General features: G+C 46.6%; 1 protein-coding gene across 2 annotated transcripts in view; it reads right to left on the bottom strand.

Annotated features, from left to right (window-relative positions):
- The window catches only part of LOC106746289, a 37,342-nt gene extending 18,579 nt beyond the window's left edge, over positions 1–18,763 (bottom strand). Inside the window, exons 1-2 of one of the 2 annotated variants that reach the window (XM_014622710.1) lie at positions 18,629–18,763; positions 192–281 (exon numbers count right to left, since the gene is read on the bottom strand). The gene's annotated coding sequence lies outside the window, so the exon portion shown is untranslated. Of the gene's footprint in view, positions 1–191; positions 282–13,022; positions 13,044–18,628 lie in introns of those variants that run through there. The other variant, XM_014622711.1, reaches the window with a different exon arrangement.
- Between the last annotated feature and the right edge of the window lie 4,182 nt (positions 18,764–22,945).

The following is a 22,945-nucleotide window of genomic DNA, read 5'->3' as shown; positions in this document are numbered from 1 at the left end:
ATCACTGGAGTGTGTCGGTCTCCGAGAGAAAGAGAGAAAGGGTGAAAGAGAGAAGGAGAGTGAAATTCTTGAATTACGAGCGTAGAAACTTTCATACGTCAATCATGTTGTTAGATACAGTCGGGAACACGGACGGAAAAACGGACAGTCGCCGGACAAGGTTTTTAATCAGGACCGTCGTTTCGACGTACCTTCGACGTTTTAGCCGCTTATTGATCGCAGATCCCGTCCCGCTCCTCGCCCCCGCGTGTCCCTAAGACTGTCGCATGGCGCGCTCTGTCCTGAAATACCAAAGTAACATGGCAGAGATTATTTAGTGAAAGTCATCTCGGCGGAGCGTGAAACATGCGGATATCTCGCGACAAGACGTGTGCGATCGACGGCCGAGGAAATACGGCTGAGAAACCCATTCGGTCGATTCGAATGAAGTTCTTGTTTGGATAGGTAGACGAATCAATGTTTTGGTTCTCATATTATCGAAATATTTGCTTTCCCATGTCCGAACAAGAATTCAGTTTGAATGAATGAGTTTTCAAATGAGTTCCTCAGCGTACAGCGCGTTGATAAATTTGCATCTCGTTGCCAACTTGCGAGATCGCGCGAATCTGTGGTGTTTCATATCGTTGGGGGGGGGGGGGGNGGGGGGGGGGGGGGACAAAATTTGGTGTCCCGTTAAGTACCACGGACGCGGTGCAGCGATCTGTTTGTTCCTTCAGTTCGCTTTCGGAGCGGTAACTCCGGCTTCACCGGTAACTCAGCCCGAATACCGTTAGTCTTGGTTGCGATTAGCCTCGCGTGGAGACGGTAGAAAATTCTATTATTTAATTGCAACGTGAATTGTTCGATCCAAGTGCGTTCTGCAACGTAGCGCGCAGGTAGATAGCGTGTGTGATTCGGTGGCTTTCTCACCGGGGGCAATTAAAGAAAGGCGCTCTTTCTCAGCCGAAACGTGTTATCATCGGAAACGCGTGGTTACCGGCCCGATCATTTTGTTGGATTCTGCGTTTCCAACGCATGCAGTCTTGCATTCTTCACGACCCCGGCGGAGTTACATTAGACTGCGCCTTGTAATTGCGTGTGAGAACGCGCTCGGCGATACGCGCAAATGCAAAGAGAGCTGGACGACTCGATAAACGCGTTAGAGAAGTGCGAGATCTGATAAAAGGATTTAGACACGGAGGAATCGCCGAGGATTTACGGGGATGTCTTTGCGAGAGCCCCGGCCGTTTTCCAATTTCACTTTCTTCCTCTCGTTCCGCTCGTTCTCTTTTCTCTCATTTTCCTCGGATTTATCCGGCTCCTCCGGGGATTTTCCCGAAAACCCGCGACTGTTCTCGCCATTCTCACGTGCATGAATTCTCAAAACGGCGCGAGAGAAAGGAAGAATGTAGGAATGAACGAATTCCTCCTCTTTTCCTTTCTTTCTCTTTTTTCCCTTTTTTAATATACATCATCATTACGTGTCATTTTTTCTTCTTTTTTTTCTTTTCTTTCAATTCTTGTATCTTCCGTTTTTCCTTGCCTCCTTTTGTTTTCTGCCCATCCTTCTTTGGAAACTGTTCCAAATGTAAACATTCTTAAAAGACCAGAATGTTCAATAAATGTCTTTATCTCTCTCCCTCTCTCTCTTTCTCGCTATTTTCGCGAGCATGAACTTTTAACATTTTGACGGCTGCTGTCACGTATACGTTCATTCTGCAAGCGGCTATTGTCTTCTAAAGAAACATATCTCGAGTTTACAATTATTACATTTCGCAGCTATATCAAGTTAGATGTAGGAATTTATGTACAAGGAGGATGTTTGTCTCTTTAGATACTACTTAAGCGAACTGTCGAAATCTATCGGCGGTGGTGAACAATTTTTCCGAGACACACGCGGCCGTTTAAAGTGTTAAAACAGTTCTGGAAGAAGGAAAGGAAAAAAAGAATCCTTTCCCTCTCCCTTCCTTTCTCTTCCTTCCATCCTCTCGCGCCCCGAGATCCCGAGGAATTGGCGAAAGTAGTCGCGGACTTTCGGTAAATCGTAGAAGCCGACGGAAAAAATTCGATAAAACTCCGCTCGCGCTGTGCGGCACACTTTCCTCCGACGAGGAGGTTACACACACTTTGATGTAATCGATTCCATGACACAGTACGATGATGTGCTGCCAACCTTGGCCGCTTCCTGTCGCACATACACACGCATAATACACACATATGCGCATCCATAAGCAAACACACGGGCGTACGCTGACAATCCTCGAGCAATTTTCTTAGACTGCATCGGGTGACTCTTTCTCGCACACCGACATTCTTTTGGGCGATGGCACGTGATCGTCGTGCCGATCACGACTTCGTCGCCGTGGATATGCGACCGGAATACGTTCGCTTACACGTGTATGTCCCGTGTAAGCCGCACGTACGTGTCGGTACTCCGCGACGTAATGAGGATCATCAGTGAGAGAGCTCACGGAGAAGGCCCTCGATGATGGTCAGGTCGGAAGATGTCCCACGCGATAATCCACCGACGCCAACGCGAGTCTGCATCGCGTCGTCGCGACGGTTAAAGGACGACAAAGCGCGACGCGAAGAGAACAGTATGCGCTACAAGCAGCGGCTTTCGCGAATCTTCCATGCCGGGGAACAGCAGCGATTTAGATATCTCGGAGAGACGGGGAATCTCGCGGTTGCAAATTACGCGCGATTTTGCAGAATTGAATTTCCCGCCGCGAATAGACGACGAGGAATTCATTCCTCGCTTGATTCCGGGTGAACCGGCCTCTCGCTCTCTCGCGTTTCACCTCTTCAGGAATGAATTATTAGAATCGTGAGAAGATCGATAATTTTTAAGTAAATATAAATATGTGACGAGATTTCCCCTTTTCTTGTGGAAATGCCGTAGTGAATGTTTATTCATCGCAACATTTGGCTCAGGTTGTTCTCGTTAGCTGAACTAGCGCCGCACTGGAAAGACTTCGTTCTTTTTCCCCCGCAACGTTGCGTTATTGTGCTTGTTTCGCTCCAACGGCAAAAAGTGCAACCTAGTTCAATTAAAAAGAACAGACCTTGTATCTTTCTCGACGATGTTTGAATTAAACGGGGGAAATTCAGCGTATCTAAACGTGTGGTCAGTCACGAAAAGCCGCACATTTTTTTTTTTTTTTAATAAATTTCGAAACGCACGTCAAGCAGGAGAATTTATTTTTAGTTATTCTCATGGGAGACGTTTTCTTACCGGGTACAAGATGCGTTGCGAAACTCGAATGAAAAAAGTGTTACAACTTTCTTGTGACTGACCATGCACGCATGTGTGTCAGTCATCTTGAAGAGACGCAGAGATTAATCGAATACGTGGAGTTAGCGGGAAAAACTGGAGTCTAATTAAGCTCCGTGATACCGAGGCGAGGGATTTTGAATTTCTCGTGATCTGTTATCGGAAGAAAGCGGGTCGCTCCGCGGACATTTAGTATCCGTCATCGGAAACTTTTGGCCGTCTTAAATTTAATTCGCCGCGACAGCAGCCGACGACGCGAGGAAAATAATGGATGACGTATGAGCCATAAATGTCGGGCGGTATTTACTCAAGGATAGAGATTGATTCGAGCAATCTTTCCGCAAGGGAGCAGAATTACTCTCATCGAGCGACTTTTATCGAGAGAAAATTTCCGGGGAAGATCGCTTCTCTCTGTGTAATCCACGCATACGCAAATCGAAGATAGAGAGACGAGGAAACCCGACGGCGGAATACACTCTGTCACGAAAATAGTTGATATTGTTGCAGAAGGAAAACACGTTTGTAGAGTATCGAGTTCGCCGTGTCGAGAATTTTCCAACGAGACAAAGACGGTCCCTCGCCATTTTATCGTTCAAATATAAAACGGTTATCCAGACGGAAAGTTCGAGCGAAGATAAAGCTTGAGAAACCGGGCTGCCGGGGCTGTACCGCGTAACAACTTAATAAACATTCGCTATGCATATTTTGCCTAGACAGACTTTCTCTATAGATGCGCGCGCATGTGTGCGTCTGTATGCGTGTACGTAGACGCGGAGAAACTTTCGCGGACCCCACCGGTCGGACGCACAAAGTGTCGTTATTAGAAAGAAACATGGCGCATCTTCGGGGGAAGAGAAACGAGAGACAAATTTCGTGACTTTTTCCACGAGAGAAGAACACGGGAGAATGTTTAATTAGAGACACGTATACCACACACACACACACATAAGCGCGACGGCAGCCCGAACCCCGCGACACGGCGAGAAAACGAAGACGCAACGTCATCCGATTGAAAGACGAAACGATTGAAACGCGAAACTGTCGGAGAGAGCGGATCGCGCGACCCGGCGATTCACAAGGCGCTAAATCACACGCTTGCGCGCGTTAATCATCGCGCGTTTCCCGCTGAAAATAATTCCCCCCCGGAGTCGTTTCGAATAATCGAAGCCTGACGTGTCGCCGAAGTTTATTTCTGCCGGGAAGCGATGACAATACTTTTCTCCGTGAGATGCTTGTAAACACGTCGCCGACGAGATTACTCACCGATGTCGTGACTACGGAGTGACTTATATTTTCCGCGGAACGCTATTACATAAAAGTATCACCGGCGGCGATAATTCCCCGTGCGAGCGCGCGAACGGGGAAAGGAGAGCCGCTGCTGTTTTCTCGCGGTTCACGCACATCGCCTCGGAAAACGGCAGCGCGTAAGAGGCGAGAGAGACGAGAGGACGATGACGGATTTATTGTTTTTTTTGGATAGGGCGGTTCATATATTACGCCAGACAAAGGATATAACAGAGGGGAAATATCGAGAGAGAGAGAGAGAGAGAGACGAGCGACGAATTTATCGTTTACGCCCTCCCGACGTGTACTCGCGATCTATTTTATAGAAACCGCCGACGTATTTCGAAAGATCTCGCCGTTCTGTCGTGCCACGATAACGCCGTCGATGACAACGGCCGACTACTAGTGGAGAATGCATGAAATTAAGAAAACGAATGGCTGTCACCGGGCGACCAACTCGAGGCCTGTAACAGCCCGGTAAATGTCTGTTCGCGTTTTACAAGTGGCTAGGGAGATCATAAATTTTGCATGCCGTTAGCCCGACGCGGCCGTATTCAAATGTACGGGAAGGTGAGACGGAAAATCGAAATAGAAAGAAAAAGGTTAACATTATAAGTCAAGGACGGTCCACTGAAATTTTTGCGCTGCTTCAACAAGGTGAATATGTTAATTCAACATAAATTTGTATAGTTTTTAAAGTTAAATAAAAATATTTCAGCGGACCATTTTTAACGCAAAATTTTGTTACTTTGGTCTAAGGAGGAAAATAATATAAATTCTGACATACTTAATTTGGCTTTCAAATTAGCACTGTGCCCTTCATAGATTAATATAAATTCTGTTCTTATAAAGTATAATATGAATTTATAACAATTCTAATATATATCAGTATTCTTTAGGCAAACGTAATTTTAAGCAGTAAACAAATGAAAGAATCCGAGTTGAAATGAAAGAATACCTCTCTGTAGAAATGTACATGAAAACACAACCTTAACCCCTTTTTCTCGAAACTACTTTCCAAGTTTCTTTTAGTCTCTAATCCTGCGAATTTTCTCTTCCATCAACCGCGTTTGCTTCGTTGTGTCACGCTCCTAAAAGATGATCACGTGAACGTCCAATGTGTCACGTCGAAAATGAAAAAAGCTAAAATAAGAAGAGAGAAAAATAATATAAATTCTGTTCTCTTTCTTCAAAAGACATGTTTTCCGTGATTACTTTTATCAATATCGATGCGAGTTTCGTTGTTTAATTCAATAGTTACCGCGAGAGGGTGTCTCGCGGGGGGTTGCGTATCTTGAAGGTTTGAATGTCACGGTGGGGATGAGTATTATAAAATAATATGAATAATGTTAATATCACAATATGGGGAATGTGGAATTATTGATTGATTAATCCTAACGGTTCTCTCGAGCATGTTTCGCCAATCGAGGTCACACGACCTCGGGATAAACAACATACGTATGTACGAAACTACCGAGCGGTCAAAACTCGTCCTTGACGAGTCGGTATTGGGAAACCGGATTGGGAAACGTCGTACGTGATTTCCGAGTTTTCCGGATCGGTCGAATCGCTCATAGCACGCGATACCTTACTTTGCATGCGTGACTATCATGCTAAGATTACTTTGAGCAATAACAGCATCTTAGAATTCCAAGGTAACTACCACCTTTTATCTTCGTTGTTCCAAAAGAAAAATATACACTTTCCAGCCTCTGTTCTTTATATATATTTATATTTTTTTATATGATTAACTTATTGCCTCTTGCTTCAGATCTTGCGATCTTTACGTCAACATGCTGAATGCAGTTTCGGTGAATGCTGTACCGGAGGATCCGGTTTCAGCCAAGCAGGATCGAAGATAGTTTTATAATTTCTTGTAGTATCGTATATTAATCTCTTTGCAATGGAAAACTGGGACATAATTCTTCAAGAAAAAATTCGTCGAGTCATAACGATTGCCGAGAGTTAACATGCTCGTATCTATTTCTATTTTTCTCGCGTATTTTTCTCCTCAATCTATTGATCATCGTATCTGATCGACTCGGTGCTATATTTTATGTTGCAGAACTGCAGCAGAACGTGGCCGATCCTGAGTTCCCGGTATTTCGGTGAGTCTAAAGCAAAGATTTTAAATGGTGGTGATTCTTCCGGCGGTTGGCTTTTTACGAAATCAATGCGATTTACCTAAATTTTTGCATGTACACTGAGACAAAAAAATGTTGGTATCTCTCTAGAAATTATAATCATTTCCGTCATCAGTCATATTTCTTTGTTATTTTAACCAAAAGTAATAAAAGCACTTTTTCGTTATAGTTAATCACTGTGCAATTACAGTCATAAATGCCGAACTTTTTTTCTCTCGGTGTAGAGTTTCTGTACGTATATGTGTTTGTTCGGTATATTTTAAAATACACTGCTCGAAACACAATCGGAGGATTACTTCTTTAGATAAACAAAAATACATAAACATGAAACATGCGTTTCAGAAAAGCGCTTCAAATTTGAATTTGAGAGGGCAAAATAATCGCGAATTCCGCGTGTGATAGCGGAATTCGCGATTATTTTGCCCTCTATAAATTTAATTAATCGTCGCGAAGTTCCAGAGAGAAAAAGCGCGAAACTTGCATATTTTCATATATCTCAGAAATAGTCGCGGAAATATTTGAAATTTTTCACGTGTAACGCGTTACAATATTTTGCTCGAAACGCAAAATCCAACGTGTACATTTATTGCTATCAATTAATAATAACAAGAGTTAAAATTCTCGTGAAATAAGAAGTTCGGTTTTCGCGAAGGTGCTTGAAATCGTCTATGAAACGTTATATTTTCGATTTATTTCTCAAATTTGTCGAACGGCGCGACACGGTTCTCGGTTCGCAGCTTCTCTACACGCGATTCGCAAAAATCTTTTCCAAAGTGTTGGAATAAATCGTACTTCCCGTCGAACGACTAAATATAATTAATAAAGCGATCATGGTCGCAAAGTGCAATCAACGTGGGACGACGAGTGGAACGCTACAGAGGTCAAATACTGAGGACCTGATGGACAGCTGGACGCCGTGGGACGTCGCGAAATGGTGAGCGTACAATCATGAACGCTTACACAGCGTGTATTATTATGCCCAGTATCACAATAGCGATTACCGATTGCGTCCACGCCTGTCTGCCCGAGTCTACGACTGTCTCTTGACCAATCGAAAGAAGCTGCTGGCAATTTCATTGGCCAATAAACGCACGTGCAATCGATAATCGCTAGTGTAAAACGAGTTTATTACGTGGTGCATGTTATAAATCGCATTGATTAGCTATTATCAATTCTCACATTATGAGTGCTCACAGAGAAAAGAAAAAATACTCGTCCACATATAGTTGTAAATATCTCGATTTCCAAACGGTCAATCTATTTATCGCTCCAATAATTGGGTCGCGTTTAAATCTACATACGGTGCAAGTTTCAACGAACTCTTGAACAATTTATTTCGCTGCAACTACTTGAATTTCAAGTAGGACACGCGCATAAAGACGCCGAGAAATACGGTATCCCGATCGCGCGGATTTTCCCTTCGATCTCGCGAGGCGTTCGCGCGCTTCCCTCGTTATGTCGCGCTCCTGGAAGGTATGACGTGAACGCCCAGTCACGCCGAATGTCCCGATGCCTTTCTGCGATCGAGCCTTTAAAGTCGAACCAGTATCCGAAGGAGACAACGGCGATCTCGTTGCGCAAAGGCGCGCGCGCGCAAAGCCGCGACTTTCACTGGCCGCGCACAGCGCGCGAGCGCGTGGGTACGATCGCACGTGCGTGTGCCCTTGCGCGGCATTCACACGCACACACAGAGGTAGACGCACCTATGTACGCGGGCGGTTGCAATGGTCGTGCATCGTTGGACGCACGAACAGCGGGAGATAAACGTAACCGGCGGATTAAAGGATCGAAAGGAAAAACGAGGATTACCGCAGCGTCCTATTTGCCGCGTGCGTGTACGGTGCGTGCGCGCGCGGATCCCCTTTGATTAGTCGCTCGGTATGACGCGGGCTTTCCTTTACGCGACTTTTTAGCCGAGCTGTTTGGTTAGAACGTCAGTGGAATGATTAGCGCGAAATGAAAACTTATTATTCCGACAGTGGGAAGCCGGATCCCGCGGGAGGATTGATATTACGCCCGTGACGCGTTGGATCTCGGAGAGTAAAAGGTGAGAGGGGGAGGGGGGAGATGTGACGAACGATTAATCTCTCTTTCTCCTGGTTGAAAAATCCGCGAGAGGCGAGAGAGTGTGCGCGGTGGTTTCATAATTAGACGGGCGGTGTTTTGTTGTGCGCCGCGTCGCGTCTACTTCGCGCACGATGAAACACAGGAGGGCGCGTCTGCGGGATGAAAATTATTGCCTGCTATTATTAAATGCGATTTGCATAAATCTCGATCGATTTTTGCGCTCGGGGAAAAAAGGTTTCGGGAACCGGTCGCAGGGCCGGAAGGATAAAAGTTCGAGACGCATAAATCAACCGAACGAGATATAATGCGGCCCCGACAGAGGGTCCGTGGCGCGGCGGAGAAAATTATGAAACATCATCGTCGAGGAGAGAGAGAGAGAGAGAGAGAGAGATTCGTTGTCCGAACGAAAAACAAAAAAGGCCGGGATGTCAGACCGGTTAAGAGGACACGGAAGGAAAAACGCGAATGTCACGAGGATTATTCTGAGTGAGCGAATCGCGCTTCTCTTTTTTCCCCCCGGATCGTCGCAAAAGCGCAGCTGCGACTTCTGTTTGCGGCACGAGAAAGAGGGGCGGAGGTGGGAGGGAGAAAAAAGGAAAGAGAAAAATGAGAAACACGCGAAAAGAGAGTGACGGACAGTCCGCGTCGCGTAACAATGCGTTGCTTCTTGCGTGTGTGCATTTTTAACACACACGCGCGAGAATACACCCTGTACCTACAGCAGAGACATTTTGCATAAGTATGCACGGAGGAAATGCAGATGTGTACGAGATATCGCGCCTCGGTGCTGAAGCATCAAGTAGAGAGACAGTCGCAAAAATTCCAACGACGACGATGATGCGAGAACGGTGACGCGAGACGCGGTAAACATCTGCTAATTATTACATCTCCGTTCTTTATTGCGTCATAATCGCTTATGGTAAATTAAGAGATAATATCCCACCGTACATACGCGCATAATCGCCGCTTTCGTGTCCGTGAAAGAATCGCTTTTGCCATACCATGTATTATATCCTGCCGTGTATCGTGAGAGGCATGTAGATTACGCGAATGTAAACGGATATTAAAAGCGAATCGGATCGAGTGAATTCTGATTAACGATCGCGATAAAACAGATATTGAGGAGATCATTGTGCACCTGCGGCAGCGTTCCCGAGAGAAATAATAACAATAAAACCGAGGGATTGCCGTTATTGTTCCGCGGAGTGGTAATAATTGATAACGATTGATAATGAAAATACAACGGACGCGCTGTCTCGATCGAAACATTTTTCACGAAGCTCCTGGAGTTAAGAAACAACACCATATCAGGGGAGCAATTTTAGCTTTTTCGAGTTCTCCCTCGAGCAGTTTCGGCTGTTCGTGAGGATCGATGTCTCAGGACTTTTATTCTTCGTTTTAAAGATAATTCTTCGTCTAGAGAGAATTCTTTACTCTTCTTCTGAGAAAATGATGAAACAACAATATTTTCATTCAAACAAAATTAAGTTTGACACTAAATAATTGCATGATTTATATTAAACCAAACTGAATCAAACAAACGGGTACAGCAAATCCAAAGAAATCATTTTCTCTGTGCACGAGTATACCGAGAATCAAAGGTAGGAAATAACGTCGACGTTGCAGCGTTAACAATGATAATGTAATAACCGCTGTTAATAACGGTTCGTGCAGAGCAGATACAGCGGCTCGTCGTCGGAAAGACTCGTCTCGCGACGAGTAAAAACCGAGAGCAGGACATCGCTATTATCGAGCCTTTTCTAACCGCGCGCCAACGAGATCCGGCCGTGTATCGCGTCGATCAGCCGAGGATCTTGTCTCGCGCCTTGTCGTGCACGCTAAAGAAACGGATATACAAACGGGATCAGCTGGCGGGGAAAAAACGCGAAATATCAGAGTGCAGGGACAGCTGTGGGGCCGCCGCTGTCTCTCTCTCTCTCTCTCTCTTGCCGTGCAATGGAGCCGCGCGTATTCTAGCAATTGGACTTTTGCTATTGCGAAAGAGCGCGCTTACCGGCGCGAAGTGAATGGCGCGAAGCAACGCGTAGAGTCCAGGGACGTAGGACGCGAGAAGAAAACGGCGGCACTGTTTCACGATCGGCATTCGTGCCGGTTTATTATCGCGGCCGAAAGGCAGGCCCGACGATAGGGATCGCGAGAGGAGAACGTTCCACCGACGATTTTCATTTTCGGCCGACCGACATAAGAAAGGGGAGCGCGAAATCGGACGACTCGCGCCGCCTCCCGAAAATCAGTCCGACGCGAGAAAGCGTTGCCGAGAGTTTCGTAAGTTCCATATTAATAGGCCCGGGGTAAGAATACTCGGAGGGGAAAACTAACGAACGACAGGCTCAGGCTTTCGGCGTAATTGCCGAGTACGAGCGAGCTCGCGGAGGTGGACGCAAGACTGACGTATAGAATTTGACGATTTCCGCCTCGAATCGCACGTGACGACCGAACAGGTTGGGAACGCGCGACGGTATCGCGAAACAGAGCCCTTCTCCGTAAGCCCTTCGCCCGTACCTACCACGCCGAAGGGAAAAATGTCTATCACGACGCGGGACGCGTGTGTAAAGCATGCGTGCGGTGGCAATTTTCCGTGCAATTTCTTTAATTCATGTTAATAGTATGCTATTAAGATCCTTTACGGTGCTTGCGCGTGCGAAAAGTCGCTATTACCGGTGCGAATCGCAACGGTCGCACGCGCCTCCGTGCTTTGATAATTTCACCGGGGATACCTCACCCATGAGCATCTACATTGCGCATCTGCATTTCATGGGAATCCGCTATCGAGCCCGCGGATCTCCCTCGCGACGAAGTCGCACATGCGCGCGCCCTTCCCTATTTATCCGTTCACCACGTTTACGGTAACTCGCGTACGAAAACCTGAAAAAATGATTCCCCCTCCCCCCTCCCTTCCTTCTGTTCTCTCCAGTCAGTAATCAATACGCTTTGTGGGCCGAGAGAATTAGCGGATCGCTAATCTAGAGTTCCTTAATCCCGACAGCCGATTCACGCAGCTGTGAACGTGTAAAGCCGGCCTCATAGACTATATGTATTAGAGATCGAGGATTGTGGATTAGGGACTAGAATTCATCAATCAAATCAATTGATTAATTAAACCGATTCATTCGTTGAAAAATGAAAAGAACCAATAGGAGCCCATGCGGGACGACGGTTGCGAATAATGACTTCCGCGGGACGATAACAATATCGACGGCGTGTGTACACGGAAAAGAAATCTCAGTTCGGAGGAACGAAATCCCCGCGTTACCGAAAACGGTCGTCTGAATATTCAGCTTTATTATAATTAACGATCGCTTGAGATAACCGGGAACAATTGACCGAGCAGAAACCACCTACAGGGGATTCTTCTTTAATTGTGAAAGAGAACGATAAGAGCCGGCGCTGTGGTAAGTAGTCGCGAGGTTAAAAGTGATTAGACTTCGAAAGTAGATAAAGAAAGTAGATAAAGGCGGATAAAAGTAGATAAAAGTAGATCAAGCCAAATGTGTCGGTTCTTAGGTTCCGACCTTTGCACAGTGGAAAATTTCGTTTTACAAACGGCTCACCTAAATTTTTATGTTACTTTAACAAGGTGAATATGTTAAAAAGTAATATGTAGTCAAGGTGAATATATGTTAATTCAACGTGTACTCGTGTACTTTTTAACATATTTCCCACGTTAAAGTGACACGAAAATTTTAGCCGACCGTTTTTAACATAACATTTTTTACCGTGCAGTGACGAAGACTGACTACAACTGATTGGCTGCAAAAGAGAGTCAGAATCTACCGACCGGAACATTTGGATTCATCGATTTTTCAAATCTAGTAATTTGCAATCTCGCAGCTGTACTTATCAACGCCCTCTCTTACTGGCCCGTTTCAATTAAGGATTTCACATCCCGAGAAGCTGATTCATATATTCCTTACGAGGGAATATCTTTCTGTTCTTACAATCAAGTTTTCCACCTGGTCTCTGTTCTCCCCAGCTAACGGAAAAGTCATCCACACTAACGGGCTCTCGTGTTTTCCGCGTGGGTGCGCGAAAGTATCGCCGAGTCAAATTAATATACACCACGGCGAGTACGTTCCCGTCGAATCACCAGGTATCATCGGCGAAAGCACCAGGGATTCCGCGCGATCACGTGCAACGGGAAATTTTCCCGATTTTCCCGAGAGACGAGGAGAGAGATACGCGCGTGTACATCCGCGCACACCTATGTGAAACGCGTAAAGCGGCAGTGAATAAAGCGAGACCGTGCCCCGTACCAGTGACGTCATCCTCGCCGGATCCAAGATGGCGATCGCGTGTTCACCAGGCGAAATCGACAGGGCGCAGCGGCTGCGGCAGGACCGGTTCTCGGAGAGGCGGTACCACCGCCGCCGCGTCGGTGTGGTACCATACACGGCGGCGTGCAATTTTCGTCGTTTTGTGGGCCGAAAAGCCGAAGCTGCGAAACCGCACGTCGGCTACCATACCTACGCGACTGCCACACCACGCCGAGGAACATTGAATGCCGATCGCTGCACTTGTACGCGATGAGACCTCGCGAGGCTTGTGTTAAAAGTATCTCTCTCCGGGTATTCCCGCGTTCCCTTTCGGTGCGACGGGTTCGTTGGACCGAGGCCGATTTCGACGGTCACTTCAGTGTGACGATCGATCCCCGAAGACTCGACGCCTTCGAAACGTCAGACTAGCTGTCGCAGGTTGAACACCCAGAATTGAAGATTGGGGCTTGACTAATCGGGACAAAACGAGATTGGTCGGCCCGTTGAATCGGAATCTCTGATCAATCTTCTACTCTGCACAATTTTAAGATTAAACTTAAATTTGAAGTTAGATTTAATTTCTAAAAGCTGTCTTTGAATCGTCTAGTCTGATGCGAGCTTTAATGATACGCGAGAGGCGAAAATGTCCCTCCAATGTTGTGGAAATTTAACTCTTCGGTCCTCCTTTTTCCCGAGGAATTTCAAATATGTACTGCCGTGTTGTTACTTGCAGAAAAATAAGCCGAACTCACCAGGGATGCTGATACGTACGTGTACGCTTAGGTACATTCAGTTTTTTTTTTTCTTTTTTTCTCCCTTCTAATTCAAACAAACGTCGACAGAAGTACAGCGGTCAGTGCTGTGAATAAACGTTCGCCGCGAAATTCTATTAGGAAGAAAGAAATCTAATCGCATAATTGGCATATTTGCGTAACTTAATCCTTATCGGACGCTAGCTTTTTATGCGTGATTCTCACTAGGTTGTAGCTGGTTTCGGTAAATATGCGACTTGTCACCTCCTACGTGACGTACGACCGCAGCGACGAAGTACTGTTGTTACATGAGAGGTGACTTACGACCGATATAAGTTAAAGTTCGAAAATTAAATCATTCTCTTGTGATTTTAACGGATTCGTCTCTAAAGAAGCTAAACATTGCCAATACGAAATCGCAGCTTTAAATATTTATTCGTTATATTTGAATTGGCAAGACTATTTGAATTCTGATCCTGTGCCTCGGTCCTTTCGACCAGAATGAATCGCCTAGGGACCGACCCGGGAATCTGTGCGCGAAAAGAAACACTCAGGGGGAGGGGAATCCTGCGTACGATCAGAAGCAGGATCTCGCTCGGGCTCGCCGCACGACACGACGACGGCGATCGTATACGTCGGCGGCGATTGTAAAGTAGCGAAAAACAGTGACGTAGCCGCGCAGTAAAAAGCCCGAAGGAAAGGGGGGGAGCGCACCGGTGGAAAAGGCCTCGAGACGTGAGAGACTCCCGCCATCAGCGGCGGCGATAAAAACGATTTTCGCGTGCCGATCTACGCGCGTTCGCGCGCGGTTTTGCGTCACCGGCTGTAAAACACGCGCGCGTCACGTAAATCCGCGCGTCGCGGATCGACTGAAATAGATAGCAAGCAAGCGCGCGCGCGCGCGAATCGGAAATGTGGGAGCGAAATTCCAACTAAGGCGTGAACGACCTGTCAAATGACCCGCGGGGGCGGCTCGCGTGAGCGTATCACTTCCGATTAACGCGGTAGAAATTTTCTCATGTGCGACTAACTCGAAAATCGATACGGCGCCGCGGGTGACGCGCGGGTGTTTTCCCGGATGCGTGGCCGTGCGTCCTGTTCCGCGTAAAAGGCGAGACACGCACTCTCTCGTCCTCTCGCGTGGCAGCGAAGAATACCAATGGCGTAGCACGGTGCTTCTCATATTTTTCCTGCCGGGCTTCCTTTCCACCGTCTATCGCCGGCGTATCTCGGTGAGGATCCGCGAACGATATCGCTCCGGTGAAACCGAAAGAGACGATTGCGATGCGATATTTTATCAGAAACGGCCGAAAGGGGCTGTCAAGGTTGAAAATTACGGGAGGAAGAATAACAGCCGGGAAGCCGATGCAAAGGTAAGCGGTTTAACATTAAGACGGATATTAATAGCTAAGAGTGCACGCCGCAAATTTACGCGCGAATTACACAATTTTCTTTATAATGCGAACACTTTTCTTGATAAACGCATTCAAACTCGATCTTCGTCCCGATTTATGACGATTGCCAGCCGATCTCATTAACATGCGTGTTATTCTTTTCTCCACGTAATAAGCGCAATTTTTGAAACTTGATCATTTGCACTGAAGCTGGTACAAAAATAATGGGAACTGAAACGTTCGCATAAACCGCACTGATGGAAAATTACATAGTTGTTTTCGGCAGCAAACCTACCTTTTTGGGGGTTTTAACCGCTAAAATAGCAGCAATTAAACGTTATTTATTACAGTGGCAATAATCTTACGTGCATATTGCCGCTACTCTCATGTTTGGCGCCGAAAATAACTATGATTTTCCATCAGTACGGTGGTGTTTACTTTCAGCAGTCTGCCAACGTCCGCCGTAATATTAAATTACTTGACCTTTATATCGGCTTTCCGGCTCTTATTTGCCTTCTCCGTTCGATATTTGATCAATTATGTCTCCCTGCTTTACTCTCTCCTTCTTTCTCTTTCGCCGAAAAATAACGACGACAGCCGGAGCCGCGACTTTTCATACCGAAAAAACGCTTCCGCCATCTGCTCAACAACGATAACTAATGAAAATCAAGTCGAGATAACAAAGGACACAGTATTCGCTGGGAACTAGCTTCGTAAGCGACCATATATCGAGCGTGTTGCGCGGAGGCTCCGCGGATTCCGAAACCCTTTCAACCGAGCTCTCGAACGTCGATCGAAGCGTCCTTTTGCTCCTTCGTAGATCTCGCTCTCGGATCGTCCGGGTCTTTGAGCAGCATCGAACGAATCCATCAGGCGAACTACGCCTTAGCGCGCGTTTGAAAGTGCAAACGTCGATCTCCGGCTGGTCGATCGATTATATCATACTGACGGCGCGCTGATTGGAACGGGAGCCGGTGAATCCTCGAAAAGGAACGATCGCGATCCTCGATCGAGCCCCCCCCTCCCCGCTCTTACCTGCGACCTCGCGAAGCGCCGTGCTATCGCGCGTGGCGAGCTTATTGACTTGAAAATAAAAGAAAGCTATCTCGTTTCGTCAAGTGGTCGGCGAATTACTCAGCGTTGAAGCGCGCTAGAAATATGCCCGCGTCGAATGCTCGGCATTCGCGCATTACGCGCGAATCCGACACCTCACGCGATACCGCGTGACTCCTCGCCGTCCGGATCGAACTCTGACCGGAGGAATTAATATCTCACGCGAGACCGTTAGAGCAGTAACCCGCGAAAGGGTCGACATACGTGCCACGGAAATTCGAGATCTTCCGCGGAGGAGCGGAGGAGAGACACGCGGGGCGAAATCAAACGTACTATTTCGCGGATTACCCTCGCCTCGTCCACGTTCCGCGTCGCATTCGTACTCCAAACGCGACGCACAGGCGTGAGTGAATAAAATGAAAAGAATTATGTGCAAATCGCAACATCGCTCCTATGGGATTTGTAGATGAATTTCTCGGAAAAAAAGAGGAAAGAATGCCGAAATCGTGCGTCAGCGCACGACTTTGACCCGTATTATCAACCGTTACTTGGAACTTGTCTCAAATGAGGTACGTCTGAATTTAGAATTAGATGTTTTTTTTTTCATAGAATCACAACAGAAATAACATCGAATTAGGTAGAAACACGAATGCTTCGAAACGTATCTAACTGTGGACATTCTTGTTGTTTTGGTCTTTAAATATATATATTTAATCATTAAAGATGATATATGCGCAATATATATATATATATGTATTCTATGTTGAAAGTTTGAATATATTCGTATTTAAAAGCCGAAATAACGAGAATGTGCAGAATTTAATTTATTACCTTGTATCTGTTTTTGTTTAATATTCTGAGAGGCCTGGTTGAACGCCCAGAGTTACTGGAATTACTTTCATTTAATATTCCCGTTAGACTCCTTAGAAAGTGCTCACCTTTCCATACTGAGATACATCATATTCTTTATGATAGATTTAATCCAATTAATCTTCTTATGCTTGATTGCAAATTAGTCCATTTGTATAATCGACTTTTGTTACATGTCATTGTCCTCATTTATAGAGCGACTATTATGAAAAACGTTTAATACGCATTCATTTCATTTTAAATCGTAGACTTTACAACGTAATATCCTTCTTTCTCCCGTCTCTCTTCTTATTATGTTCTAAATTACTGCTTTATCAAAGGGATTCTTCCCGTGTAAATAAACATAAATAAAATAGGTAATAATAATGCCATAATGAATGTAAAATAATAAAAATAAAATATAAAATAAGCAAAAATACCGTGATAAATATAAATAACAATAATAATATCATACGTATGATTCAGCCGAAAAGCTCCGATCTAACTATAAATTCAAATCCGAACATCTCACAGGAGGCAAGCTTCAAGTAAGGGCTTTCAACACGAGCTTAGACTATCACGCGATAACATACGTGACATTATATTCGCAACGACGATTCCATCGGAAAGACTAACAGCAAACTCTGACCTCCGAGCGAAGTACCTCAGGCAATAGTCTCAAGACTATTCACAGAGTTCTCTGACGAGGCTTTCGGAGGAACGAGCTCTTTGTTCGAGACTTCTGCTCTATCCGTACGACCCCCGGTCGATTACCGAAATCGAGCGCGACTTTCGAGCGGGGAGACTTTCGTACGCCTGCAACGTCGGCAGGCGCGAAGGTCAACGAGTTTCCTACGTGGGCAAGGAACGCCTATGGCGCGCCGGCCGCAGCGGCGGCGCGCGCGCGCTTACTCACGCTCTCAAAATTGCTACCGGGGCCGTCCTGCGGTAACGCGCGCTCTTCCTCCCCCGTCCGCGCGGTTAATGAGCGCGTCTTTCTCGCTGACAGTCGTCGACCTCGTCGCCGTATTCACCTCGGCGAGCCGCCGAGCGGAGCGGCTCCACGCACCGTGTCGGCAACTCTCGCCCGACCTCGATTCCGTGCCCCGACGCGGCGTTGAGATCATCGCACCGTTTAGACGTGACAACGGGAAGATCAAAGCACCTTCGCGAGAAGAGATCCCCGAGGAAGCGGTGTTAGAGCCAGGTAGCCCGACCGCGCTCGGCTCGTCGGATCGCGCGTCGAATCGCGAAACGAATCGATCGGTCCCTTCCTGCATCCCGTCGTGGAAGCGGTGCGTGCGCGAAGCGAATCTCCTGCCCTCTTAGCGGTACCCGATACCACCGCGTACGGAGTTCACCGGTCACACCTGGAGGAAGCCCTTCTCCCTATCCCTCTCTCGATCGATGTATCCAGGGTCATGGTACAGTTCCCCGCGACGTTCGTTCGTGATTACACAACGTTGATACTCGCCTCGTCCAGCCGTGTCCGGTGAGGTCCGTTTCATCCGGAGAACGGTAATAACACGCGGCTTTTCCCGCTGTCTTTCTCGCCTACCTCGTCCTCCGGGTCGCCGTTGCGTGCGTGCGTGCCTGCGTGCAAGGCCTGCGGGGCCCGAGGGGGGTGCGCGAGCGAGGGCGGATACGCTCCTGCCGGGACTTCGCGCGCGCAGGTAAATATCGTCTAGCGCGATCGCGCGGCTACGACTGAGTCCGTTCTCCTGAGAGAGCGTTTCACCTGCGACGACGGAGCCCCCCTCGGCGGCCTCGGCGCGACGCGCGAACTAAACCCGCCGTTCCTCCGCGTCCTCCTCGTCCTCCGTCGCCTCCTCCTGTTCGCTGCTCTCCTCCGCGCGGCTTTTTCCTCTCCCACTCGCGAGAGCGCGGAGCCTTCGCGCGTCCTTACCTGTGTCCTGCGCCTATTCGGCCACCCACCTATACGCGCGGATCTCGCGAATCGGTCCATTCGCCCGCTTCACGGATCGTAGCAGGCGGACCAGACGATTATGGGATGGATCGCACCGTCAGGTAGCTGACCGAACCCTCGCTTCCTTGTCATTTTTTTACTTATTCTTCTGGTACCAGCTGGCTCGTCACTCGGAGAGACGTTCTTCGCGATCGATTCTCGCAACTTGTGCGGACGATCCGAAAATAACACGAGTTTTCTCTTTCTTTATTCAACGTCCGTTCGCAACACCTGAATTAGCAGATCGGCTGAGTTAACCCCTTCGATCTCGTTGAGTCGCGTGTGTTCTACAGTAAGTTCCGAACTTTATTTCGTGTTAGCGTTGTCAACATATATATGAAATTTCTCTGAAATAAACCAAAAGGAAAGGAATAAATATGATAAATAATCGAAGCCGAAAGAAGTAAACGTCAGGAGTAAACTTTGTTAGTCGCGCTTCTCTCTCTCTCTCTCTCTATTTTTTAATTTTTCATTAGAATCTTAATTTTTCCTCATATGCTTAGTTTCTAATATGTAGCATTTAATTTTAATTTCTTCACCATTTATTATCATAATGTTTTCTCTGCGTCTCTGTTACATCACACTACTTTTAATTCATACGGATTTCTTCAGACTTCTGCTTTCTCATTTGCCTCGTTTTTATTCGTCGCTAAAATCAAAATACTGCGGCTTAATATTTGTTTGTAATTCAATTCCTTTCCTTGCGTAATTACGAAATATATTTAAATAACCATATATAACTATGTATAATCGCGCGGGCGGAAGACTCAGACATCCGGCAACCAATTATTATGTATTATTGCTGTATACTCTAAGGGGTCTTAGAAACCCCAGGGTTAAATATACAAGGTGCATCTAAACTCTATCGACAAGCTTACAAGACAGATTCTATGTTGGAAAATAAATAAAAAGGTCTTAATAAAAATATAAGCTTGGTTTTTGAGATACAGCTTTTTCGCGATTAATTCTCACAACTTCTCGCAACCTTCAGAACATGACGACGATGAAAGGAAATGTGTCGCAATAAATAGGTTAAGAATGCTAATATGATACTTTTTTTATCTGTTTTGAAAGTAAACACCTATGGACTGACATTTCTGAATATTAATCGAAAAATCATTCATTATAACGTTGTTATATTATTACTGTTTATCGCGAGTGAAATTACAAATGATTTCCCCGCGACACCGTGGACGCTTGTAAATGTCAGTTTTGCATTGATAAGTGAGGTAAACATTTTGAACAATTCTTCTAACAGTCTGTTATTTTTCTAGACAGTGTCTAATTGTTGCTTATTTGTAAAACACGATTTAAAGAATAAAATATATTTCTTTCAGCTAAGATTACGGCAGTTATATCTCAGAAACTAAGCATCTGAGGACATATTTACCAAGACCTTTTACTTATTTTTTCATGTAAAATGTATCCTGTAACTTTGTTGGCAGAGTTCAAATACAACTTGTATACTCCACCCCATATCTCTCTCTCTCTCTCTCTTTCCTTATTTCTCCATAGTAAAGAACCGGGGTATCTATTTAATGCCATTCAGCAAAACGACCGGATCGGCCGTCGATCCAGGTGAACGGATCAACCCTCAGAGCGGCACACCTGTGCCCAAGAGCCGCGGGCTCGATGGGGGACGCGAAGGGTGGGGAGCGATTTCTCAAAGGGGATCGAGCGTGGCACGATAAAGCGCGATAGGCATTTAACGAGTACTTTTGACACACCGACGGCTTCCCGCGACTGACGTCCGTTACTCTTCGCGAGGTGGGCCTCGATGTCCTCGGGCGACGCCCGTCTCCCAACTCCCACAACGCGCCCGGCTAGAACCGCTATTCGTTTTCGCCGAACGATTATTTCTCTCACGGAGGAGAGAGAGAGAGAGGGAGAAATCTCCTCTCTCTTCCCATTACTCTCTATTCGCGGCCATACGATTACTCTTCTCCGGCCATCTCCGAAGGACGCGAGAGCTCTTTCACGGCTCACGCAAACGCGTTTCACCGCCGCTCGCAAATTCACGCTCGGCTCGGACGCGACTCGAGCCCGTGACGAGAGAGAGAGAGAGAGAGAGAGAGAGATTCCCGCCCCCGCGTTTCCAAGTTAATTATTAACACGCGACTCTCTCGGCCGATGGCGTTGCCTTGAAGAGCGAACACGCGGTTGCGTTCCCGCATTTCCCGTTATAACGAATATTTGAGATAATTAAGAAAAATCCAACGCGACGATTTGCAGAAATCGAAGAGAGTTGAGCACAATCGTGAGTCGAAAAATGAATCTGGTGAAAGAAAAAGCCGCGGTTTCAGCGACTCAGCGTTCTTTTCCCGATTATTACAATTACTCTTTCAGAGTTTTTCCTCTAGAACGTCGCGATCAAGCCAAGGTTGGGGGAGGGGGAGAAAGGAGGCTCTCTTTATCGTTTGATTGCGTCTGTCCCTTTGATCATCTCTCCTGCCTCGCCCCTCGTCGAAAAGACAGGACGATCCGCGGCGGATCGGTGAACCGGAGGAGCGAGAGACAGACGACGAGCGGAGATTTCGCGGTGTCGGAGATAAGGGAGCGCGAGTGATCCGGCGGGTGAGGAGAGAGAAGGAGAACGCGAGAAGGAGACGAGATGGAGAAAGAGAGAGCGGGGGCGTGGGCGCCCAAGGCCTTCTGCTCGCCATTTACGGCCCGGCCGTAGCCGGACACGGAAGACTCGCGGGGCGAGGGAGAGCGTGACGAGGAGTCCGCGATGCAGAGTGAGAGAAGACAATGACGACGACGAGAAGGAGAGGCGAGGAGGGAGAAGGAGAAAGATCAAAGGGGGCGAGAGAGAAATGTATACCGTCGGGCCATTTTGGTCGCGTTGCAAACTGGAAAGACCGCTCGAAACTCCATCAGCGAAACGCGTCCACCATTGGCGGGGACGGGCTTCGTCGGCGTCTTACGCCGCCCTGGCTCGTTGACGGCCGCGAGAGTCATCGGTTGATCGTGCGATGTCCCATCCGACAAGTTTCTCCAGCGCCCGGCGAAGTCCTCTCGGCGAACGACGAGCCACCGGCACGGTCGGATGACACGCGGGAATAATTGAATTTCGCGGTGATCCCGCACGCGAAACAGCTCCGTCGGCATTTCGCCGATTCTGTCCGGCCGGGTAGCGAATGAGAAGGTGTCGTCGCGCTCGTGATTTCGCATGGGATTTCGTAATGGATCGTCGTAGTTTTATAACCGAGATGATCGATCGAGGGAACCGAGATAACGTTGACTGCCACGTTGATTCCCATCGGTTATTTCATCGCCCGACTAAAATCTAAGTGGCCAGAGATAATAATATCAGTAATAATACAAAGATGATAGAGATAATAATAGGATAATAATATAGATATGATGAATAAATGCAATTTGTGCGATGTACAGGGTTGTTCTATAAGTTCGTGCAGATTTTTACGAAAAACTCTAAGCTGATGCTCTTAGTCGGGCACAAATTTATTCTTTATTTATTTGTTTTCTTTTTTCGAAACAGTCGATACATTATTGAATAAAGTTAGAAGCAATTATGAAAGTGTCGGCTTTAGAACCTACGCAAAAATCGTACGAACTTATCGAACAACCCAATATATATATATATATATATATATATATAGACGTTAACTCATTTCATTTCCTTAATTCTCTGCAACGAGATAATAATAATAATAATTTTATTGAGCTATACTATCAGCGATGTATTCAATTTATTGCACGCATCAAGGAAGGAGGAAGCGATATTACATTATAACATTAACGAGATGCGATAATTAGTTTGTTTTTTAACTGAACTGGCTATACTAGTTCGAGAAATTTACACACTGAAGAAAATGAAATGGGAATCTCGTACGTACGCTTCGTACGCTTCCAATGTATATCGATTTCTTGAACTAGCGCAGCCAG

Source organism: Dinoponera quadriceps, unplaced genomic scaffold (assembly GCF_001313825.1).
Source record: "Dinoponera quadriceps isolate SergipeBrazil2010 unplaced genomic scaffold, ASM131382v1 scaffold566, whole genome shotgun sequence".
Classification (NCBI taxonomy): domain Eukaryota; kingdom Metazoa; phylum Arthropoda; class Insecta; order Hymenoptera; family Formicidae; genus Dinoponera; species Dinoponera quadriceps.
Note: the sequence above shows the minus strand (reverse complement) of the source record. Positions and strands in the feature narration are given on the sequence as shown.